The sequence below is a fragment of the Hakea prostrata genome, chromosome 5, assembly GCF_041222555.1.
Source record: "Hakea prostrata isolate BN-2017 chromosome 5, UWA_Hpros_2, whole genome shotgun sequence".
In the NCBI taxonomy this organism is placed as follows: domain Eukaryota; kingdom Viridiplantae; phylum Streptophyta; class Magnoliopsida; order Proteales; family Proteaceae; genus Hakea; species Hakea prostrata.
The window spans coordinates 39,012,719-39,028,978 of NC_142604.1; the positions used below are offsets into that span (position 1 = coordinate 39,012,719).

Sequence of the window (16,260 nt, forward strand, 5' to 3'; positions counted from 1 at the left end):
ACAAGTGAACAACCTCACCTTGCTATTATTTTGCAACTCAAAAAGACACTTAGAGGATATGCTCACGCTTCCTAATGTGTCAAAAAATTGATCACTCCTTAATGCTTGCTTGCAAATCAAGGTTAGATGTAGGCCGACTCAGCAATCGGGAAGCCACCTCCGAAGGTTAAGTCAATAATGAATCACCTTAGAGCTTTGACTAGTTGTAGAGCTTAATTGAGTAACAGTTATGGAAGGAAACAATTCAGATACCTCTGGTTCATGCAATACTTTAGTTTATATAGGATTCACCTCTTATTTTTTGTTGTTGGATTCGTTCATGATCCTTCTTGGTCGCTATCTGATCATTTCCCCCCTCTTTTTGAGTCAGTTGTAGTTTCCATGTATGGCACAATTGAGTATCCCAAATTTAACGGGAGCACATCTCTTTCCATAGCCATCAAGTTCCTCCATAGTTATGCTACTTATTGGTTCAACCTTCGAACCAATCCCGACCGTAGTCCTAACCCGATCATCGTTGAACCCGATTTGCTATTATTTTATCCTTATCATGAACCCCCAGGCCAAGTGATCGAGATGAAACGACTGATTGCTTGATTTGCTTTTTCTCGATCGTGAGCATCGGAGATGGTAGGCTGAAGTACAAATGTCCTCCCGTTCTCCAAATGCCGCATTTATTGCTCTCATCTATGCAACGGTACTTTTCATCGAGCCACACTCACTTTTCGTAAGCCGCGCTCCTTACGCCACGTGACCTTAGGGAACAGGTGCCATCATGATGGCCCCACGCTCAAACCATCTTCTTCATCCCACCTTTGATTATGGGTTAACCTTATTCGTTGGATCATGTCTCGAAACGTCGTTCGAACTCCACCGTCGATTTGAATGCATCTCGTTTGTAAAAACCATTCTTTTAAATCTATTTAAATCCTTGCACAACCTCATTTCTTCTTTACTTTGTTGAAATTATGAATCGCCTGTGTCTAAAGAAACTCTATGCGCGTGCTTCAAACGATTTGTTCCCTTCAAGCCTTCAATTCAAGCTTCAATTCCTTTCTCATATTTTCTACAAGTAAGTCTTCTCTACTTCTCTCTACCCTTTTTTCTTTGCTTTTTATCTGTGAAACCTGGCCCTAACCTTAACCTAAAAACTCTATTGTTTGTAGGTCCGAATACCCGAAGTAGAAGTGGAAGTCAACTATGAGCCATATCAATGGAAGACATGGTGTTTGATCCAAAACCCATGGAGATTGATGATGGTGTCCCATACTTGGAGACTTCGATGGAATTAGAAAAGAGACTACACCGTGATGAAGAGAAGCATGGTTGATGATCTTAGAGCTTGGTTAGACATGGTTTGAAGGCATTTCTCTATGCTAGATGAGTTGGAAGCCCATTTGATTTTGATAAGAGTTGGACTTTCATTTCCCTGACTTAGGCTTTGTTGACAGCCTGGGTCGACTAGGCCAATCGACTCACAGTGACAGAATCTGTTTAAGATCTTCTATTTAGATTTATGATGCTCTATATAATATAACTTCATATTTCTTAGCCTCCTTTGTTTCTAAAAATCCTAGAGAACATGGAGAACTCCTCTCAAAGCCTCTCCTTGGTGTTGGTAAAGAACTCTTGCAAATTCTCAAGTTCCTCTCTTGTTTCTTCAATCAAAGGTTAGTAATCTCTCTTACATGATATTGATCTACTCTTACTATGATCTATTCTCTGTACTGAGATTATGAAAAAGGTATTGCATCCTTACAATTATCTTTTCTACAATCTCCATTCATTCTTATGGTGCTATGATCTTCATACTTGTTCTTAACCATGACTCTTATGATTTCTTCATGAAACTATGATCATACTCTTGATTTGATTTCTCTAGCATGATTGATACATCTTCATGATTATTCTTATCCCTGATCTACTGTTTTAATCTACTAGAATGAGATCTCATCATCTCTAGTTTTTCTCTTGAGTTCATAGCTTGTTTTCATTGAAAACTATGATTTTCACTAAATTAGAAAGTCATGTTTCCAAATTAGTAAGTATTGGTTTTGGTCATTGTTTGGTGTCTAATCTATGCTAGTTAGTCTTAGATTACTATTTATCCTTGGGTTGGACGAATTATCCGAAGAGGATCGTTTAACCGTAGCAAGAGCACGAAAAATTGAACGTTTCTTATCACAACCCTTCTTCGTAGCAAAAGTATTTACGGGTTCTCTAGGGAAATATGTTGTTCTAGCATAAACAATTAGGGGTTTTCAGCTGATCCTTTCCGGTGAATTAGATGGTCTTCCTGAGCAGGCCTTTTATTTGGTAGGTAACATCGATGAAGCTACCGCGAAGGCTATGAACTTAGAAGTGGAGAGCAATTTGAAGAAATGACCTTAAATCTGTGTGCTAACTCCTAATCGAATTGTGTGGGATTCAGAAGTGAAAGAAATCATTTTATCTACTAATAGTGGCCAAATTGGCGTATTACCCAATCATGCCCCCATTTCCACAGCAGTAGATATAGGTGTTTTGAGAATACGCCTTAAGGATCAATGGTTAACGATGGCTCTGATGGGTGGGTTCGCTAGAATAGGCAATAATGAGATCACCATTTTAGTAAACGATGCAGAAAGGGGTAATGAGATTGATCTGCAAAAAGCTCAGCGAACTCTTGAAATAGCTGAAGCTAACTTGAGTAGAGCCGAAGGAAAAAGACAAACAATTGAGGAGGTTCCCTCCAAGTTTCGTAGTGTTTCGAATCTTATAGAATGAGTTTCGGATAAAAAATCAGATTTCTACTGCGTACTATTCATTGGGTCGATTGCCTGGGTCGACTAGACCAATCAACCCAGCCAATCTTCCCAGGATGACAGCAAGGGATTTCTTCGTTCGTCTTGATTCATTTGATGCCTATTCTTTTAGGATTGTTTCCCTATGACTGTATAATGCTTATTTAGGGTTTGCTTGCTAACTTTGGATCTATTCTCTTGTTCACCCAGAATATCTTAGAAGCTAATTAAGGTAAGGACAGCTGTTTCCATATTAACATAGATTGCGTGAATCTTAGTTTCTATTTTGGGAATTTCATAGATTCACTACCATTCTTATACTTTCTTAATATGATGCTACAACTGTAAGTACTTCGAGTATAGTAGTACCCTGTTCATGTATTTCTTTATTACTTGAATCATGTATGATTACTTATCCTTTTCATTTACATATGCAATTGATCATGTTTATATATATCTTTCTATATGATGAGATATTCGTTGTGTATGTTATGATTGAATTGGGAATGTGATTGATTAGGTATGATTTGGGATTGGGGAATGTCCTTTTGACATTTCTGTCCTTGGACATCAGTGGGAATAGTATGGGATATTTCCGATGGTGCCCTTTGACGCTTTCCCAGATTATTGATTGTCATACCTAGGGCTTGTTTAGCAGTGTTTGGCTAGGATGTCCCTGTTATATCAGACCCGATTTGGAAGGGTATTGAGACCGAGTAACCCGTGGTAGCAATGGGGATTCATGGGCGCTCGAGACTGGTGAGTTATATCCGTGAGAGGACATGAATCACATTGTGGGGACCATTCATTGGTAGGGTTGCAAATAGTAGACTTGGGCTCATGGGTGCTCGAGACCGGTGAGTTATATCCGTGAGAGGACATGAGAGCTTACCGTTTGCTATTTGTGGATGACCAACAGGGTTAGTGAGTCCATAGTCCAAGAGGGATTCGCTGACTCTAGTGAGAAGGATACCGGAAAGGATCCCAAGAGGGGAGGAATGGACGTATTTGGATTTGAGTTGATATAACTAAGTAGATGACTTGCATTTGGCTAGGCTTTACCTTGACATGCATCAATACTTAGACCAAATGGTGATGTGAGAGAGTGGTAACCTAAACCCCAGCCATAGAATGTCCAAGAGGGATCCAGGACCCATTACCAACCGAAAGTGAGTGATTTGAGACCTACCCCAAAGAAGTATGGTGTTATGAGTTAAAGCATGTTTGCCAATAGAGACCAACATACATAGAGTTAGACTCATACATGCATTGTTTGTCTCATATCATATTGTATCATGCTATGTTCTTCTATCATGTTATGTATGTTGTTATAGAATAACTTGCCTTGCTGAGTTCTCTTGAACTCACTACTTTTGTGCAAACATCTTTTGTTAGATTATTCTATAGGTATTGATGACTATGACGGCCAGTACAAGGAATCACAAACCGATGAAGCATACTTCACTCAAGGTGCTAGCAGTTATGAAGATTACGGTGATGATCCCTTGTGTGATCATGCTGCGTACCAGGATTAGCCCTATATTGGAGTGGAAGCGGCCGTGCTTAGTTTCTAAAGTTTATGTTTATGAAGACATTCTTTATAAAGTAGAAGAAAGTCTAGTTTAGTTAGATTATTTCTTTCTTTCTTTTGGAATCGGTTGTAATCTTCTTTTTAACCTTCAAGCTACATTTCCACTGTAACTGTGGAGTGTCATTCCACCTCGCTCTACATTTTGATTTATTATATTGGTATCATTTTCGCACTCTGATGTTATTTCGTTATATTGTTCTGATCTCTTAATTAATATTGTTAACATTGATTTATTCTTGTTTTTATTATACTATTGCGAATGTGGGAGGTTGATTTCCTTGATACTAATCCTTGGGGCTGTGGATCACACACTCGGGTATGCCAAATAGGGTACCGGCTAGGTGGATGTGACACTATCCCTCCATTTCTTTCCTATTTCGGTTTGGGACTTCTGCCATAGTTCACTTAGGATTCCTGTCCTTTGCCTTTCTTTCGAAAAACCTTTAGAGACCACTTTCTCCTGCTTCAATGGGTAGTGGCAAAGCCTCAAATGATGATTCCATCAATCGAAAGATCTTGATTCTGCCAATCAACCTAGGCCTTCGGCTTTGATTGAGCTATCAGGTGATAAGGGCGAGACAATTACTGACTGTTGGTTATCCTCCGTTTGTTCTGCCCCTAGGGAACAACCAGGGAATGAAATGGAAAGCAAAAGGATTGCTTCTCTTCCAGCTTCATGAAAGCAAAAAGCCTCTAAACAGGCTATTGCTGGAAGTTCTCGACAGTCAGAAAGGCCACCCTAGGGTCCCAGCTTCTTTGTCTCTCACCTTTGGAATGAAGAGATAGATTCTGCTTCTGACTTCTACTCCATTCCTTTTTCTTATCTCCTTTGGTACCCAATCCGAACAAGAGAGTTAACTCTAACTCTCCGAGGAGTTCTCTCTTTACATTGACACCTTGATAAGCATACATTTACCATTATTTATTTGATTTAATTCCCCATACTTATTTAATTAAAGAGAGCTAATTGAGTATTTTTGTGTATTTTTCAGGAATAAGGTGATTTTGGATATTAGAGATAATACGGAGTAAAGTTGGAAAACATATTAGATATTGGTGGATTGTAAATCATGGCATTCAATCTTTCTGCCCAAGAAATCATGAAAAGTGAGATCTTAGCCAAATTGGAAACAGGTGGAGGTCTAAGGAACAAAATTGATAATAAATATAAAAATCGGGTAAACAGACCTACCTTCAGTAGTTTGGGCATATCTCTCTCGTATGAGCTTGGATTTCGGTGATTCAAAATACTATGGAACGATATTTAAAATATCTACAACTTTCCAGTTTTGAGGTTTTCCAAAATACGAAAGAATAAATATCAAATCGACTGGTAAAGAGAGGGGATTCCTTGTGTGCGGGAGACATAAAAGAGAAGCCAGCCACAGAGAAAAGAGGATGGAAAATGCGGCTCTCATCTCTCTCATTGCTGAAGAAGAAGACCACATCTCTCTCTCTCTCTCTCTCTCATTGCTGAAGAAGAAGACCACATCTCTCTCTCTCTCTCTCTCTCTCTCTCTCTCTCTCTCTCTCTCTCTCTCTCTCTCTCTCTCTCTCTCTCTCTCTCTCTCTCTCTCTCTCTCTCTCTCTCCCTTCCTATGTTTCATCTTTATTTTTCTTATGAACTTTGTGATAATGAGTAGCTAGTTCCTTTTCTTTGGGATGTAGATGAACCATGCTTATCTCATTAATTTGATTGTTCTATCTCTTCTAGCTGATTGTGTTTGAGTTTGGCCAAAGATGTTCTATAGCTCAGCGAACTAAGCATGCCAAGCTTCCGCGAAGGACGATAGTCTTGCGAAGATAGGGCATATCTAGGAAGACCATCCCTAATTTACTTTGAAGTGTAGAGTTATATCGGTTAGGGAAAAGCATTGAGGATTCGAAATCCCAAAGATCTTCACGTATTCATAGTTAACGTTTTTGCATTAATTAGTAGATTTAGTTTAAATTTAGTTTTGTTGAATTCAATCTTAGTGACTTAGCCTCTTAGTTCCCCATAGTTCGACCCCGTACTTTCTACTTGCTAGATTAGTATAGGATTTTATTTTGATTGGTTAGCGACACGATCAAATTTTGGCGCCGTTACTGGGGAATCAAAGCACGGTTGCTAGGATTGATTTTTGTCAATTAGGCATAATTTTTAGAGTAATTTTAGTGTTTTTAATTTTTCTTTGCTTATTTAGCTAATCTCTTTTTCTTTTGTTTTGTAGGTAACTGCAAGAGTAGCGATTCGATAATTAGTTTAGGTTGTTATCTTTTCTTTCTTAGATATAATTGTATTTAGGACTTTTCAATTGTAATTTTTGCATTAGATTGGGTTGTTTAGGTTAATTTTTAAAAATCCCCATCTCTCAGATCCCACATGTGTAACTTTTGTTCGAAAGATCATGTGGATTGCACTTCAGGTACATCCTAAACTCTCCCTTTTGCTATAGTTATTTTCTTTGAATTTTACTTATTTAGCTTTTTCTTTTTTTCTTCTTCTGTGTGTATGCATGGTCGTCCGTCCCTACACCCTGAGTTGACTCCCATTGACTTAGAGTTAGAAGAGACTTTGGCCAACCTTAGCAGGAAAAGAACCATGGCAAACTATGAGCCTCCAATGAGGCCCTTGAGTGAGCATTTCATTCCTACGACATATACTCCGATTTCTTGTATTAAGTTGCCTGACATAGAGGCGGCTCAATATGAGATCAAATCTAGTGTGATTCAAATGCTACCATCTTTTTATGGACTTGCCAATGAAGAGCCTTATAAGCACTTAGATGAGTTTTTAGAGGTGTCATCCACGGTTAAAATTTAAAACCTCTCAGTTGATGCTTTAAGGTTACTTCTTTTCCCATTCACCCTTAAAGATAAAGCTAAGCATCGGCTTCAGTTTTTGGACAATGTCAAAATTTCAACTTGGGTAGAAATGCAACAGGAGTTCCTTAAAAAGTTCTTCCCCATTGGCCGTACCAATAGCATTAGGAGAGCGATAACGAGTTTTTCCCAACAAGAAGGAGAACAATTTCATGAGGCTTGGGAAAGACTAAAAGAATTACTTAGAAAGTGCCCCCACCATGCTATTCCTAGATGGCAATTGGTTCAATCCTTTTATGATGGCCTTAGAGACCGACATAGGAAAATGGTTGATTCTTCTTGTGGTGGGACTTTCATGCACAAGAATGAGAATGAGGCATGGGAACTTTTTGAGACCCTTAGTGAAAACTCCCAACAACATGCTTCAGCAGATAGGACTGAGATTCCATCCATTGGGCAACCAAAGAGGTGCGTGCGGTCTCTATGAGATCAATCATACCATTGAGATGAGCACTAAGGTTGACTTATTATCAAAGAAATTGGACCATCTCTTGTCATTAGGACAACAAACCCCATCTCCACTTCCTACAAGTTTCTCTCCACCTAATCAGATTGAAGCATGTGCTTTATGTTCTAGCCTAACCCATCATGTCACTGATTGTTGTTTGGCTACACAACACCCTGAGTTTGTTAAGGAGCATGCACATTTGGCCCAATGAGTCTCTAAATTGGGCAATGATCCATATTCCAATACCTACAACACAGGATGGCGAAACCACCCCAATTTTTCATGGTGAAACTCAATGCCCAATCCCTCTAATCAAATACCTTATAGGCCATCTCCATTTAATATGCACCAAAATGCCTATAGGAATGAGCAACCATCATCTCCACAACCCTCACATAATTCATCATTTGAGGATGGTATTAAAAGCACTTAGCGGATTAGAGTAAAACACTCAATTGTTGCATTCTCATTCTTAGTCCATTAACAAATTGGAAACCCAACTTGGTCAACTAGCTGATGCCATCAGTAGGAGGGAGGTTGGTCAGTTACCTAGTCAACCAATAGTTAACCCTAATCATCAAATTGGGTCTAGGAAAGAACAAGTCCAAGCAGTCTCTATTGTGACACGTAGTGGGAAGGAATATTATGCACCTTTGCCTACTCCCAAGCCATTGCCCATTGATCTTAAGAGTCAAGAGGAGGTTGATTTGACCCATGAGACTAGCAATGATGCACACAAGCCTAGTAAAGAAACACCACCTGTGAGTATTCCCCATCAATTTCCTCGTAAGGGGTTGCACATTCCTATTGTAGAGGGTCCTACTCCTAAATCTTACACTCCTAAAGCCCCCTTCCCTGAAGCTCTTGAGTCCTCAATTCCATTTTCTAGAAAGAATCCAAAGATGCAAGAGATGATTGATTTATTCCAACAAGTTCGTATCAATCTCCCACTATTAGATGCTATCAAGCAAGTCTTAGGTTATGCTAAGTTTCTAAAATATTTGTGCTCCCAAAAGCGTAAGTTGAAGACTCAAACACCTAAAACTGTGCACCTAACTGAACAAGTCAGCTCGGTAATTTCCAACCAACATCCCCCTAAACTTAAAGATCCAGGTACACCTTTAATTTCATGTGTCATTGGAGATTTATCTATAAGTAAATCATTGCTTGATTTGAGAGCCAGTGTGAATATTTTACCCGGTTCAGTTTTTGATAGGTTTGGTCTAGGAGATTTGAAATCCACTGATGTGATTCTACAATTGGCAGACCACTCAATCAAATGACCCCGTGGTCTACTTGAAAACGTTTTGGTAAAGGTTGAGGATCTATATTTTCCTGTTGATTTTTTTATCCTAGATATGGACAATACAACTACCAATAAGTTACCACCAGTCATTCTTGGACGGCCCTTTTTAGCCACTGCGAATGCTTGCATCAATTGTAGATCAGGTGTCATGGACATATCATTTGGCAAGAAGAAACTTAGAGTCAACATCTTCAATGCATCCTTAAGCTCAAATAGGGATGAAAAGTGCTTTGCGATTAACTTTATTGATGAGGTAGTGGCTGATTATACTCCAAACATGTTTATTGATGATCCCCTGCAGTATTACTTGCCATTTGGGGAATCTAACCTAAATATTGAGGAATTCAACACATTGTTGGACTCTTCCACTTCTTTGGAGTAATCACCATTCACATTTAGATTTGAGCATCCACCTCCATTGGCTGCATCTCATTGAGTCTGGCTAAAGACTCTAAACTTAGCACTTTATGGGAGGCAACCCATTTGTTTAGATGTTATTTCTTGTTCTTTTTCTTCTCTTTTCTTTGTTTGTTGTTAGGTTTTACTATTGCGTGCTCTATCATGCTTTCAAACATCGGGTACACTCTTTCCTCTATTTGTTTCTATCATGTTTTTTTTTTTTTTTTTTATATCTTGTATGCACTGAGGTCATTGCATAATTAAGTGGGGGGGGGGTGTCAACTCGAGTAAGACTTGTTGATAGTTGGTAGAGCATTGTCACAAAGATAAAAAGTGCCCAATTTTTTCTGGCTTTGGTAAGATAAATGTTTTAACTCCTTGCTTAGATACAAAATGAGAGTTTAAGTGTTTTAGAAATCCCATCTAATGTAATGAACACCCTCTTGAGAGAATAGTAATGGGTTTTACATTTTGAGACTGAGGTTGAATCGAAAAATAGAAACTCCAGGTAGTCCAAAAGGTTTGACCATCTAGTTATCTTGTATTGCCTTGTGCTTGTTGAGATGGATTTTAGACTATTTAAATGTGAAGTGAATTGAAGTAAAATGTGAAGAAAAAAAATGCTGAAGTTTAAAGGTTAGACCTCCTCCTTAGTAACCGGGTCTCGGTGTCACCAACATCGTGCCTCGTATCAAACAGTTGGGGTGTCTTTGGTCCAGTCTTAGCCTGTAGCCTATTTAGCTTGAGTAAGTAAGTTCGAGGGGTATTCTACACCTAGTCCCTTAAGGCCATCTGGCTTGAGAGCGGCTGACCCAACACTCGTTACATAGGCCATCTAGAAAGCTTAAGAGGCAAGACATTGCACGGACTAGAACTGTGACCAGTAAAAAAAGAAGTGAATTAATGTGCTTATAAAGGTGAAATGTTTAAGAAGATCAATATTGCTTAGATCTTGAGTTCTTGGCATTATTTGGTACCTAGTTTAGTCTTATCTGAGGGTGAACTGGTAGACTGAAGATAAGAAGAGACTTCTCGATTGAATTGTTTGCCTAGAGCTAGACTCAAGAGAGGGTGTAAAGAGCTTAAGTGTGGGGGTGCCTATATTCCCTTTAATCTTTAGTGGAGTGTCTTTGTCTTGGAATCTATTTTTCTACTCTTACTATTGCCAGAATAATTAGAAGAGCACTTGAGAATTTTGTGTGTATATTCCCTGCAAACACTCACGAGACACAACTCATCCACTAGGGTAACCTAGGGGTTTAAAGGCTTGTTGCACATGCTAAGTGCAACCGTGATTCCTCCGAAAGTGAGTTAGGTTTTTCTTTTTCTTTTTTTCCATATTACTTTTATTTTTTCATTTTGCTCAAGGACTAGCAAACACTCAAGTGTGGGGGTATTTGATAAGCATGCATTTACCATTATTTATTTGATTTAATTCCCCATAATTATTTAATTAAAGAGAGCTAATTGAGTATATTTGTATATTTTTCAAGAATAAGGTGATTTTGGATATTAGAAATAATATGGAGTAAAGTTGGCAAATATATTAGATATTGGTAGATTGTAAATCATGGCATTCAATCTTGCTGCCCAAGAAATCATGAAAAGTAAGATCTTAGCCAAATTGGAAACAGGTGGAGGTCTAAGGAACAAAATTGGTAATAAATCTGAAAATCGGGTAAATAGACCTACCTTCAGTATTTTGGGCACATCTCTCTCGTATGAGCTTGGATTTCAATGATTCAAGATGATATGGAACGATATTGAAAATATCTACAACTTTTCAGTTTTGAGTTTTTCCAAAATACAAAATAATAAAGATCAAATCGACGGGTAAAGAGAGGGGATTCCTTGTGTGCGGGAGACATAAAAGAGAAGCCAGCCACAGAGAAAAGAGGACGGCGAATGCGGCTCTCATCTCTCTCATTGCTGAAGAAGAAGACCACATCTCTGTCTCTCTCTCTCTCTCTCTCTCTCTCTCTCTCTCTCTCTCTCTCTCTCTCTCTCTCTCTCTCTCTCTCTCCCTATGTTTCATCTTTATTTTTCTTATGAACTTTGTGATAATGAGTAGCTAGTTCCTTTTCTTTGGGATGTAGATGAACCATGCTTATTTCATTAATTTGATTGTTCTATCTCTTCTAGTTGATTGTGTTTGAGTTTGGCCATAGATGTTCTATAGCTCAGCGAACTAAGCGTGCCAAGCTTCCGCGAAGGATGATAGTCTTGCGAAGATAGGGCATATCTAGGAAGACCATCCCTAATTTACTTTGAAGTGTAGAGTTATATCGGTTAGGGAAAAGCATTGGAGATTCGAAATCCCAAAGATCTTCATGTATTCATAGTTAACGTTTTTGCATTAATTAGTAGATTTAGTTTAAATTTAGTTTTGTTGAATTCAATCTTAGTGACTTAGCCTTTTAGTTCCCCATAGTTCGACCCCGTACTTTCTACTTGCTAGATTAGTATAGGATTTTATTTTTGATTGGTTAGCGACACGATCACACCTTGAAAAGCGGTGTTCGATTCCCTTTTCATTCTCCTTTATTTTTGGAGATTCTCAATCACAGGGAAATTTACCGAGGGATGCTTCTCCCGAATAGCTGGGGTCACATCGTTGGCTTTCTTGGCCTCTACTTCGAATTGGAAATTACTCCCTCTCTCCCTCTTTTTTTACATTTCTATTACCTCAGCAAATTCAACCCTCCTGGTTGGATTTTCTTCTCCAAGCGCCCCAAAACAGAGTTAGGGTGGTCGAGCGGTATCCTCACTGAGGGTACTTGTGCTTCTAATCAAAAGGGTGGTGCCACTGGTACCTTTTTTGCCGAGCACCCCCTTCTAACTTAGCTTCCTTATCACCTGAAATCGGCTTGATTCCTACACCCAGGCAAATCTTGCTCTACCATTGTCTCCCGATGAAGAAAGTGCAGTCAAGAAGATAAAATCTATTCCGGCGTGTCAGGAGATCTATGGTCTGGCCATGGAGTGTGAATTTGTTCTTCAAATGTGGGGTTTAGCCCCCAGTGAGCTCCCGATCCCCTTATAGCTTTCGGTTTTAGTTTTGCAATATGTGTATATTTTATTGACTTTTTTCCTTCCTTTTTGTAGTGCCTCCAAAGTATAACATGAAGGCAGTGAAGGCTCTAGCTTCCTAGGGGTTGGAAGCTGCTGAAGATAGAGCTATGAGGACTAGAAGAAAAGAACCCAAAACTATTGCTCCACCCCCGAAGGGCTCCAGCCAAGCCCCCAAGGGGGTATTGAAAAATTTTCTAGGTGCAACGAACAAGGGAAGTCTCCGATTGACTTTGCAAAGTCACCCCAAGATGGCGTGGTGTTGACGAAGAGGAGGCATGACCTCCACAATGATGCGGCTTCAAAGAAGGCCCGAATAGAGAAGGGGAATGTGTACATTTCTCCCTGAAAAGTAACTGAGACTGATCTTGTTTCCAGGGACTCTGATTTGGTGTTGGAATGGGGGACCTTTTCCCAAATGCCTGCTAAGAGAAAGATCCTCAGTTCTTCCACAGATGAGGAGTTCGTCAACTCCTCGATCAAGTAAGTTCCATACTTTACTTCTATTATTTTTCTAACTATTCAAAAAAATAAATAAATTGTAAACCCGATCGCTTATCATTTCTCTTTGCAAGGTGATTGCAGACAGTTTCCACAAGCAAATGGAAGCAAAGTGAATCAGCATTCACTGTAGGGCAAAGAGAAGAGATAAACTAGATTGATACAATAACTAGAGGCTCCTACTAGGTCTAGATAGTAGAAGAAATCAATCGCGGAAGAGAATTAGAAAGAACGAGGATGAGTACTAACCTTAGAGAAAGTTACTTACCACACGAAAAGCTTTTCGGAAGATCTTCACATTGCGTTTCACCTTTGTGGAGCACTCTCTGACAAGCTCTGACGTCCTCTGATGGTTATAAATCATAATGACACGTTTTAGAATGAAAGCACATTAAATAGGGCTTTGAAAATCTAATTTTCCAAAATTGCCCTTTTCCACCCTAAACCAGGAAGGTCGCTTGGAGCAACCAGATCGACCAATTGACCAGCCCCTAAAACTTAGTTTTAGGAGTAGAATCAAAGCCCATGGCTCTGCCCTAGCTCCTATTCTACACTCCGAAAGGGTCTTACCTGATTTTCGGGACCTTTCACATGTGTTATCAATAAACACTTGATCCATCTAACAAATCCGTCGACATTCAAGTTAGATCTCCTTCCAAACTCGACAGGAACTCCCAACTCAACATTATCTCTATCCACTTCCATTGGTTCAAATTCCAATCCAATGGTCTCTACTTGGATGGCTCATAGTTGCCTTCTACTCACACTTCGGGTTGTTGGATTTACAATAAGGATTTTCGGGTTAGGATTATGAGGAATTTCACAAGTAACATGTGATGGGTAACCTAACCATACATCTAGACATCCTAGTCATGAAGGACAAGAACTAAGAAAAGTGCAAGAAGCACCAAGGACGATGGTCCAGATCACAATCTTTGATGTTCGAAGCTACGGATACCAATCCAGGGATTTCCCAAGTCAAAGTCACACCAATCATCATCTTACATTATATACTAAAGTAAAGCAAAATAATTATCATTCTTAAACCATAATAAATAAATAATCATGTTTAAATAGTAATTACAACATAATAAAGCATTATAGACATGCTTAGAATAATAAACAGATTAGCACATCAAACAATCCAAGATACTATGCAATTGTGTCCTTACCTAACTTAACGAAAAAATACTAATAATGGCCAAAAAGCTCACAACCAAATACTCCAGTAGATACCATTAAACCCTAGGTTAAGCAACTGCCAGATCACTTGGAAGAATTCCAAGTCTGACATTCAGACCTTTAATCACCCATCTTCAACAAATTTTTGGGATGATCTAAGCCTAAATCATGTTCCTAGAACACCACACAAGCCTCTCCAATCACGAGAAATGAAAGAACTAAACACAACATAGATCTGGAAATTTAGATCTCTCTTTGAAAGTAACTGCCATTAAAATAGAAATGAAATCTATTCTCATGGCAATGAACTGATAGGAAACAAAGAAAAATAATTATTTCCCATCTCCAATCTTCTTCCAGCAAATATTTGTAAAATACCACTCTCTAAAAGAGGAGAAAAATAATGCAATAAGAGAATACTTAGTTTACCTTCTTCTAGAATCCAAAAGTTAATGAAAGTCCACAAGATTCTCTACAAAAAGAGGTCTTCCTTCTCCACTCACGTGATCTCTGACCTTGTAGCTATCCCCAACAGTCAAAAGTATTAAAAGAATGTGAAAGTAGGGTTTAGGGGGTATAAATAGGGTGTCGAGGGGCAAAATAGGCATTATACTGGTAATGTTCCAACCGATTGCTCAGGGTGGCAGTTACCAATGAACTGCTTCAAACAACCACCTCTAGTATTTTTTAATACTTGGGTGTTTTGTACTCTCGGTTGATCCTTAACACTGTTGCAGGCTTAAACATCATGTAGAAGGCTCTCATTTCTTCTTCTTTTTTGTCTCATTTTTTAAATTTTTTATTTTTAAGTAAACTAGAAACATTTTTACCTTGCTCATTGACAGCCTCCCACCTTGACTCTCTTGCACTAAACATCCACTTTTCCAAACCATCCGGGTTCCAACTGGCCCTTCTTCCGGTTCCCAATAAGGCAGGTTCTTCATCATTTTTAGCTAGATCCATGGGTTTCGGGGCCAAAATATGGGCTTCAATTCAGATGGCCAAAGCTTCTTCCAACTAGAGGCTCAGGTCTTCGGATCTGTAATTTAGGTTTTGGGTTAGGATTATGGAGGTTATTACTAGTATAATATGCATTCTCTAGATATACTTGTATGTGCATTTTCTCTTGTAAGAATAAGAAAAAGTATATGAGATATATTTCAAATTGATGGTGTTTTTATTGGTGAAGACATTACTTAATGATTTGGGTCGTAGGTCTTACTAACTCCATAGCTTAATTGATTTGACATCCGTACATGTATATGATGTCACTTTGTATATATTTGATTTGATTTGATTTGATTGTTAAGCTTCTTAAGCTTATCTTGAATCCTTGATATGAGATGAAACACCAATATAAAATATTACCACTTACTAGTTATTTCAATTTTATATATAGAATAAGAAAACCATCAATATCACGTAGCTCACCCAAAATTTGTCCCATTATCTGTCATAAGTGGTACATTTAACCCTACATCTTCGTATTCAGGATCCTAAGTTGATCGTGATATTTCAACCATATAATATGAGATGGTTGATTTCATTTATAGTTTTATAAATATTATTTTTACTATTTTTACATGTAAAAACAATATTTAAATTGAACCCCAAGAGATAATCGAGTTGACAAGAGATAATCACCTAACAAAACATAAGATGTTGAGTTTAACTTCTCATTTAGGTCACTCACAGAGGACTACGTACTTAATGTACTTAACGCTCTTCAATGAAAGTTGTATAATCTTCATTTTACACTGCTATGACTCGGTTCATGTTGTTGTGAAATTAATATAGATTTCAGAAAATAGTCAAAGTCAATAATTTAGAATCTATACTAACAAAAAGAAATGAAGAGCACAATATTTATATTTAACGACAACAACGATAATAATTACAGAGGATGTGGATCCTAATAATTATCTACCACATATGATTCGTTCAATGGTGGATTCTCATTTTTGAACTTTGCTAAGTATTGTAGAAACCTTGTGCATGGGGTATAATTTTTCTTCGATTTATCCTGTCATCTAATTTATAAATTAAAGACTTCTACTGAATAGGGCTATTCATATTTTTTACTATAACATTTTATTTTTTATTTTTTTGGTTTGCC

At 38.3% G+C, this 16,260-nt stretch overlaps 1 non-coding gene across 1 annotated transcript; it reads right to left on the minus strand.

Annotated features, from left to right (window-relative positions):
- Nucleotides 1–7,339: 7,339 nt before the first annotated feature.
- On the minus strand, nucleotides 7,340–7,446 carry LOC149015947 (small nucleolar RNA R71). The gene has a single exon (XR_016173772.1). It is a non-coding gene; the product is annotated as a small nucleolar RNA R71 (small nucleolar RNA).
- Between the last annotated feature and the right edge of the window lie 8,814 nt (nucleotides 7,447–16,260).